The sequence below is a fragment of the Bubalus bubalis genome, chromosome 10 (genome assembly GCF_019923935.1).
Source record: "Bubalus bubalis isolate 160015118507 breed Murrah chromosome 10, NDDB_SH_1, whole genome shotgun sequence".
In the NCBI taxonomy this organism is placed as follows: Eukaryota; Metazoa; Chordata; class Mammalia; order Artiodactyla; family Bovidae; genus Bubalus; species Bubalus bubalis.
Genome location: NC_059166.1, coordinates 33,054,403 through 33,063,215, shown reverse-complemented (window position 1 = coordinate 33,063,215; position 8,813 = coordinate 33,054,403). Strand labels below are relative to the sequence as shown.

Here is an 8,813-nt window from a genome sequence, read left to right as displayed (position 1 = left end):
CAGGCAGGAAGGCCAGGGGTCTCCAAACGAGGAAATAGCCTGCAAGTATCAACCATTTTTACCTCTCAAGTGGCAGGAGTAAACAAACTAGCAATAATTTTTCCCTTCTCTATACAAATTTAAAAGGTTTCTCTTAAAATACTGTGTTGCCATAATGACACTTGGTTTCATCTGAAGTTAACTATTCTCAAACCTTGTGATAACCAATGCATTTTCTTTTAGAAATGTTTGTCTTAAGCTATGCTAATGTGCTATGCATTTACCCCAAACTCTGTCTTCAAGTCAGTTCTGCCTCATGGCTCAGAACCTACTTGACAAACCAGTATATTATACTCAGATACTGTTCCCCTACTGTATGTAAACGAAACTATTTGTATGGTAATCTGTCTTTCTACAAGATTGAAGTTAATCATTTTATGGCCCAGGATGAACCATTTGGTGCCAAGATTATCCCAAAATGCATCTTACAGGTGAAGGGCCTGGCGCCATTCTGAGTTTTAAGACATTCCTTTCTTTAATTAACAGACTGCTAGTGACTATATAACATCCAGCTGAAGACTAGCAGGGGGGTACTCTTTCTGCTCCCTTCTGATGCCTATGTCAGAAGCTTTCTCTGTCTCCTTTATACTTTAATAAAACTTCATTATACAAAGCTCCGAGCGATCAAGCTCATCTCTGGCCCCAGATTGAATTCTTTTCCAGAGGCCAAGAATTGTGGCCGTCTTTTCATTCAGCAACAACTTTTCACCACTATATAGACAGAGGTGTTACAAAGCCTGGAAACATGGAAATATCTGTTAGTATTACTGAAGACTAATCTAAGCCTTAATATGGTGCTTGAATTTGCTTTTTTAATTTTCTTTATAGATGAGTGTACAAAGAGCTGAGCTCAAGGAAAATGTTAGGCACAAGCAAGATTTGAATGCACCTTACACTTGATCCATCGTGGGAAGAGAGGGTATTTAACCAAGGAGGGGAAATAAGATCTTGGCCTTCATTTCAGGCTGAGGATGGGGCAGGATGATGGTACAGAGGGATAGGGCATTGTCCCAGCTGGGGTCTTCATGAAGCTCAAGCCGCAAGGCAGAATTTGAAGCAGTAATATCTAAGAGCAGCGGAGGTGTCGTGGCTGGGCTGTAGAGGTGCCCAAAAGGCCATCACACCTTCCCAACCTCCCGGCGAGAACCTGTTGGGTGAAGTCTGAATCGTTGCAGGTGCTCAGGTGCTGGGGGAAGAGGAGTAGTTGGGGATCAAAGTCGAAGATGAATTTCCCAGAGGGTGATCAGCTTGGGCTATATAAATAATACATCAGTGTTCAAAAGGACTGGTGGTGATGTTGATCTTGGCAAAAACTTCAACCCTTTTTAAAAAGTACTGCTTACACTACAGATGGCATCAGTTCAGTTCAGTCGCTCAGTCGTGTCTGACTCTCTGCGACCCCATGAATTGCAGCACGCCAGGCCTCACACCTAAATTAATGCTTTATCACGTGTAAGATACTTTAGCTTTTTATCCAAAACCTACAAGGCCGAGTCACAGTCAGCTGATTAGAATTGCATTGCAACCTGGGTTTTGTTTGAAAAGACTTAGAAATGAGGGAGGTGGGTTACCCTGAGTTTTTTAAGACCTGCACTAAAATGGACAATTTTCTAAGCTCTCTCCTAGTTTGTATGAAGCGTACCTTCCTTAAGAGTGTTGACTTATGTTCAGTGACTACCTTCACCACATACATTCCTAATTTGTTTTCAGTGGCACATTGGCTTTGGGAAGGGAGTGAACAGGAGAAGAAACCGAAGTGTTTTTGTAGGTAGAAGCTGAGCCTCAAATTTACTGTTAAGGAGCTAAACTGGGTTGTGAAACAAAGACTGGTGGTTATTCCATGGCTCTGCCAACCTGGAAGATTCTGTTAACCTTGCGTTTTCTGATGAAAAAGGGTACATCTTAGTGGGATTTTACGGTGCTATAAGGACAGAATGGAAGGGCATTTTCTTAAAAATATTGCTTATTTTTTAAGAAATATTCAGAAAATGTACAGTAAGACCACATTTTGTAAAAATTAAAGGAATATAAGGGCACATCCCTGCAGAAGATCAAGGTTTTAATGGTTGTTTCTGGAAAGGTGGGTGTTTTGCTGCTTTTGCTTTTTTTTTTTTTTTTTGCTTTAATGTGCATGGCATTTTTAGTAAAAAAAAATTCTTGAAGAAATGAAAGAATGGTGCAAGATATTCTTAGGGTTAATTTTAAGTAGCATTAATATAAAGCTTTAACAATTTTTTATGTTTTGCGAACACGTGGTTTGTCTAATAAAAATAGCATTTGGATGCATCAGGACAGGTTTAAAAGACTGAATTCAGACCTGGCCAGCAGAGGGCGGTAAGAAGCCAGTGTCAGAGCGATCTATCCGTGTGAAGACAAGCATAGACTATACTGCAAACTCCCGGTAGAAAAAGATTCTCCCACCCCCTGGAAAATTGTTGGGCTTTAGTGTACTATTTCTGGTTGCGCTTGCTTTTTTGTCGTGATTTTGCAGAATCCACACTCCCTAGCTGGGGAAGTCAATAGTGGTGACTGACTACAACTAAGAAATTGAAACTCCACATGTTCCTAGAGGAAGAGGTTTTGCTCTGTGATAGTCGATTGTGTATTCTTATTAAGCCTCTTTCTCTGCCACTATACCAAGAATTTATCTGATGCCATCTGAAAGCCAAAAGGTGTCAGAGCAGGCCTATTCTGAAAAATGGGCATAATTTCAAAAGCAGCAAAGCCACAGCTGTACTCTGGATTATAACCCACTGTATAGCTCCATGGAAGCACTGACTATGTTCTGAGCTGTATCTCTGGTGCCTAGAATAGTGCGTGGTGTGGTAGGCATTCAAATATTTTCTGTCGGATGAGTAGATATGAACTGCCAATTTATGTTTAGTTAATTTGAGAGTTCTCTAGAGTCATAGGCTTAAATTCCTCAACCATTTTTGACACTTTAATTTCTTCTTCTTTTTTTTTTTCTGGCAACAGGATGACTCCAAGTTGGGCCCCTTCTAGACTAGGATGGTGCCAAATTGTCTGAACTTCCCCTGTCTCCAACTCTCCTCTAGGGAGCAGGGCAGAGAAACATATCCTATCACAATATGGGGTACATGGCTCTAAGAGTCTGAAAAAATAATTTTAAAAGCTATTATGAGACCCGGGAACAGTAAAAAGCACATGAGTTCAGGGAAACTTTTTACACTGCAGTAATTTCTTTTTGAAGCCTATTTATTGAGACACATTCCAACAGTACAGTATTGTACAACTGATGTGAATTAAACCTTACACAAATGTAGTATTTGTCTTTATTTTTTCTTCTCTCAACTGCCCCCAACTAAAATTTACAAACAGATGTAAAAATCCCATTTGAACCTGGTTGGCTTGTTAGAGAAATATGGGGTCAAAGGCTTGTGACATTTTGTAGGGCTGACACCAGGTTAAAAGGAGCAAAATGCACATAAAAAAATAAATATGAGATCCATAAGGGGAAAATAAAGTATTAACATACAAAATGCTGCAAATTAAAAATCCTGTCTTCTCTTTTAGATTTGATGCTTGGATATACTTTAGCGAGTTCCAGGGGTCAGCAGATGTGTGGCTAAATGGGTGTGTGTTGTGTCTTGCTGGGAGGTACCTACCCACATGTGGATCATAAAGTGATACAGTTATGCCATTATTTTAGTAGGGAGTATACATGTATAATTTTAAATAAGAAATAAAACCTTTTCCATCTCCATCCACAAGCTGCATTTTGAAATAAAATAATCCAGTTCAAAATTTGATTCCAGATTTCTGTCATGTAAAGAGTCTAGAAATTTTATTTTCAAGAAAATACGAAAATGATAATGCGGATGATGTTAACGTGCAGAAGCAAAGTTCAAAGCCCTATGTGGAGAGGAAACTGTGAGTTTTTTTTAGATTTTTAAATAACTGGTCAAGGCATAACACTTGTTATTACCTTTATTATTGCCTGCCTAGTGTTGCTGTGTAAAGTGAGGCTCATTCAAAGGGTCCCAGGTTGCATTGCTGCCCTGTGGAGTCTTGCTAATAGACTACAGGGCGGATGGAGGTTTAGCTAACATTCAGTTACAGTTTGAAACTATCCTTTGGGTGGTAGTAAAAATAAGACAGGTTAAGAAATGAGCTTCTCTTCAAAGAAATTTCTGTGTTTTGGTAAATCTTCTGAGGACCTTTCTCCTATCAGGCTAGTAGAACAGTGGACAACAACAGTGTCTTTAATGAAGCAGTAACCTGCCTGTTGGATGACTCTCAGGACTCTCCATTTTCAGGTAAGATTACAGATTATTTGTGGCAAGCGAAGGTAACATTTTTAAAGCAAACTGTATTTCTGAGGGATGCAGGAGAGAAGAAGGCAGAGAAAGACAAGACTGGAGAGGAGTGATGGGCGGGTGGAGAAGGAGACAGAAAGGAAGAGAGATGGAAGGAGGGAGATGTGGGGAGGGGAGAAAGAGAGGGAGAGAGGGAAATGATGCATATCAGGTTATTATGAAATAGTTTAAAAGATTTATTTATTCTACACATTATTTTCTTCAGTTGAAAAAGAATGTCAACATTCACGTTTGATTTTAGAAGGTCAGCATTCACTTAACATTAGAAATCATTCATTGAAAATAAATATAATTTAGTTGCATCTTAGCTGGCCAGTCACACTTCTATTGCATTGGGTACTGCCCCAGTAGTTATTTTCCCTGGTGGGTCTCAACTGAAATGGTATCTGTATGCTTTAATCATTGCCAGTCCCCAGACTTGTACTTATGTGTTGAAATTTTTTCTCAGCAGCAAAGTAAAATATTTTGCTCTACCTATACAGTTCAACTCTGCCTTCCTAGTAAGGCATTCACATTGGGCAGTTACCAACCAGTTTGGATAAGAGATGCAAAGTCTTATTTATTGCTTTATCTAAACTGGAAAATAATCAAAGAAAAATTTCCCCAACATTTAAACAACATGTAACAAAAACAAAACCCCTATGTAGCATTGAGTGGAACAGCATGTAAACTGTTCCTTTACTCCTATAATTCTATGATTCCTTCATTTCTGTTTTGGTACTTTGATAATGAAAGTTAAACAACTGCGAAAAGAAATACAGACATTTCCTTAATCTTGACATTTTGCTGTCCTAGGCAGTTCCCAAACTGCTTCCTGTTTGATTTTAGTCCTTTGAAGAGGGTCTACCAGAAATGGGTTCTTACGTAATTCTGGGTTCTGGATTCTATTTAAGATGAATCATTTAGTATAAAAAAATTATATTTCTATAATATCTATCATGATTACCTCTCAGCTTATTTCTAAATGATACAAAATTTAGGGAATTAGACAAAGTCTTCTACTTAATGGCACAAGTGATATTCTTTAATACAATCATCTAAAATAACCATTAATGGTGACTGTGGTAAATTATTCTCTAGAGTTAGTAGAATCATTACTGGCTGTGTTATTTTCTAGAAGTAACTGTGTATGCCAACCAAAATGTGGCCTTGCTACTTTCTTCCTGTATTTCTGGAGAAGATGCTCTGTCTTGACCAGAGAGGACTGAGCTGGGAATGTAGGCCTGAAGTCTCCCATTGCAGACTCTACTTGCATTTAGAACCTGAATTTTTTCAGTTGGAAAGACCTGAAAAATGATCTCATTTGGTTCTCTTATTTTCCATCTGAGAGGACAGAGCCCCATATCCCAGGATATGCTCCAAGAAGCCTCTGGACATGTGGCTAAACTGATGATAGAACAGTCATTTTGTTGAAGATTAAAATATTCTCTGTTTAATATATGTGGAAGGAATATACTTTGTAAATTGATATGGGTATATTGGTGAAGAATATCAGGGATGAGCATCATAAACATACTATGAGTCCAGAAATGCTTTTTAGTGCCTGAACAATAAGCTAACAAGGGCAATTTGTTAGCTTCCACGGAGGTGTGTACAGATGTGGAAGAATTTCTTTTACAAAGCCAATATGTATAAGCATCATCTCGCTCAGGCCGTCATTTGCACTGTACACTTGGAGTTTGTGCAGTATTTTCCTGATCTGCATTTGTTCCCTTTAATTTAGGCCACCAGCAGTGATGTAGGACAATGGAGCCTCCTGAATTAGGGACTTAACAACAGAATCCTTGCTGGGCCCTTAATACACAGGTGAGCTAGCAGATTCAAGGAAAGACGAGGGGAGCCATTTGTCCAGAAATGAGTGATGTGAAGAAAACCTGTCTGAAGGTGAAATCATGAGAGAGTATTTTACAAAAGATTACAGCTAGTTCTTTGCCTTGCCATCAAATAAAGTAAAAAATTAATGTAATTTTTGGAAGGAGTTATAAATAAAGGAATATTGCTATCTATAATTGGTTGTTAGGGGAATTGGACTTTTAAAAAATAATCCAGGATTAGGTATCCATTCCATAGTGTTGACAGAATGTTGCTAATATTTGCAGAGAAGAACCTGCTTTTTAAAGATCTCTTTAAGATGAATGAGCCTAAGACATGGATTCTCATGCTAGACTAATGTGCAGTTCCTGTCCACAAATATCTGGAGAGACAATTGCATTAACATGCCAGTTATTGATTTGTAGTGATAACAAGAGCAGAAGAAAAACTATTTTTTTTGAGATAGGGAATTCTAGTGGATATGTTTTCAGATTCTGAAAATTAGAGACAAAAATAACCTTTTGAAAAGTGCCTGTATTTTCTTGTATTTGTGCTTTGGTTAAATTCCAGTGTAATTTCTGTTGTTGTTAGCTTTTGTCTTCCACTTCCTTGTTTCCCTTTGAGTGTTTCTAAATTTGGATTCATTGGAGAGAAATAGAATGCCTTAGCCAATATTACAGTTTACCATACATGATTGTTATTTTTAATATTTTTAAATGTTCTATTTGTGTTTACATTGTACAAAATAGATCATTAAAATTTAGGTAATATGAAAACCATATTCAAAAACATCAGAGCTATCAATTTAATGTTTAGATAAAGACTTCAAAACTTCTCAGGAATAGCTTCTATCTAAAACATACCAAATTTAAAATTATTATAGCGTTGCCATCTTGAATAAAATTGGTTTTTATTTACTGAATGAAAAACACTTAATAAACGAGACAACAATCTCTAGTTCTCCACTTTGCATTCCTTTCGAGGGTCATTTCAGGACATTCTGTGCAGTGACCAGAAGAGGGCAGCATGACCTCAGCTGTGGGAAAAGCTGCGCAAACCAGTGCTTTCTGAACTGAGAAGGCTGGAAGCTGACGAAGAGCAGACTTACAGCAGCAGGTGCTGCAGTGTGTCTATCAAGCAGGATACACAGGAAACAAATTTGAAATAAAACTGTTTAATGCCTCTGAATGCTGCGGATTTTTACGCATATTTTCCAGAGCAATCGCCCCTTCCCTTGTAAAAATGAAATGGGTCAGATGTTGAGATGTTTATGGGATTTATAAAGCTGTACATGCCTAACTAAGACCTTGACTCCCCAGCTGGGGGATTTCTAATCTCTATTTTTTTTCTTTTTTTTTCCTATGGAGTCGTGATTTTCTAAGAACAGTAGACTCATCTTCCTTATTTCTTCTCAAATTTCTAAAGTGATCTTAATGATAAGGAATAAGGAACCTAGATCTCAGGCCAAAAAAATTACATATATGCATTTGAACTATTACCATCTGTTTTGTTGCAATATTATAATACAGGAGAGAAAAGATTAGATTGGTAAATCTATGGACCTCAAGATCTTAAGACCTCAACTTCTATTTAGTATACAGTTTGCTTTCCTTGAGGGGGCAGCTTCCAGGGGATACAAGCCTGCAGTGTTGAACTGGGATATATTTTGGCAAAATACACATATATCAATATCTATATCTCTATATCTATCTATCTATATACATAAATTTGCATGTGTGTAAAGAACTTGTATGCTTTCTTAGCTTCTTTCAGGAAATTTAACCATGGCGAATTACCATGTATTGGTTTTAACAAAAAGAGGAGAAAATGAGGGCAGAAATTGAGAAATTTTCTTGCCACCTATGTTAGGTCTTTACTCTGGTTAGAAAAGAAAAGATTCAAAGGATTATTTTCCATTGGTGAGTTGCATTCCAGCCTCAACTTTCATTTAAAAATTCTATATTCTTTAAAGTTTCATTTAGGAGATATTTCCCAAAAACCTTACCTCTGAAATATGGATTTCTGTTGCTGATTTTCATTTACTTTTCATTTTTAATTTCCTCATGTCTGCATATAATCTGCTCTGGGTAGTGCTTGCCTTTCCCCGACCCCGGCCCCATTTTGAGAAAGCAACCCTTCCTTAATGGCATAAATTTGACTTGTGTGTTCTAAATAGAACATTTTATTAATATGTTCATTTTTTTCCATTAAAATCTTGGGTTAACAAATGCATAAATATAGCATTTATGGATTCAGCAGGTGAACTTGAAATCTAGTTTACCACTTGGCAGCTAATATCATTGGCAGGATTACTTTATCAGAAATAATGACTTAAGTGTGAATTTGAATAAATGAAAACCATGGACATTTAATCATAATGCAGTCAGAGGTTTATCCTGGCTTCCATACTTAGTGTGTGTGCACTCAATTGTGTCTGACTCTTTGCAACCCCATGGACTGTAGCCCACCAGACTCCTCTGTCCTTGAGATTTCTCAGTCCAGAATACTGGAATGGGTTGCCACTTCTTCCTTCAAGGGATCTTTCTGACAGGGATCGAACCTTTGTCTCCTGCATTGGCAGACGGATTCTTTACCACTGAGCCTATACTTAGTAGGGAGGGAATA

General features: G+C 37.7%; 1 long non-coding RNA gene across 1 annotated transcript; it reads left to right on the top strand.

Annotated features, from left to right (window-relative positions):
• The first annotated feature begins 528 nt into the window (after positions 1-528).
• Positions 529-7,376, top strand: LOC123327682. The gene is made up of 2 exons (XR_006542337.2): positions 529-4,316; positions 6,100-7,376. It is a non-coding gene; the product is annotated as an uncharacterized LOC123327682 (long non-coding RNA).
• Positions 7,377-8,813: the final 1,437 nt, after the last annotated feature.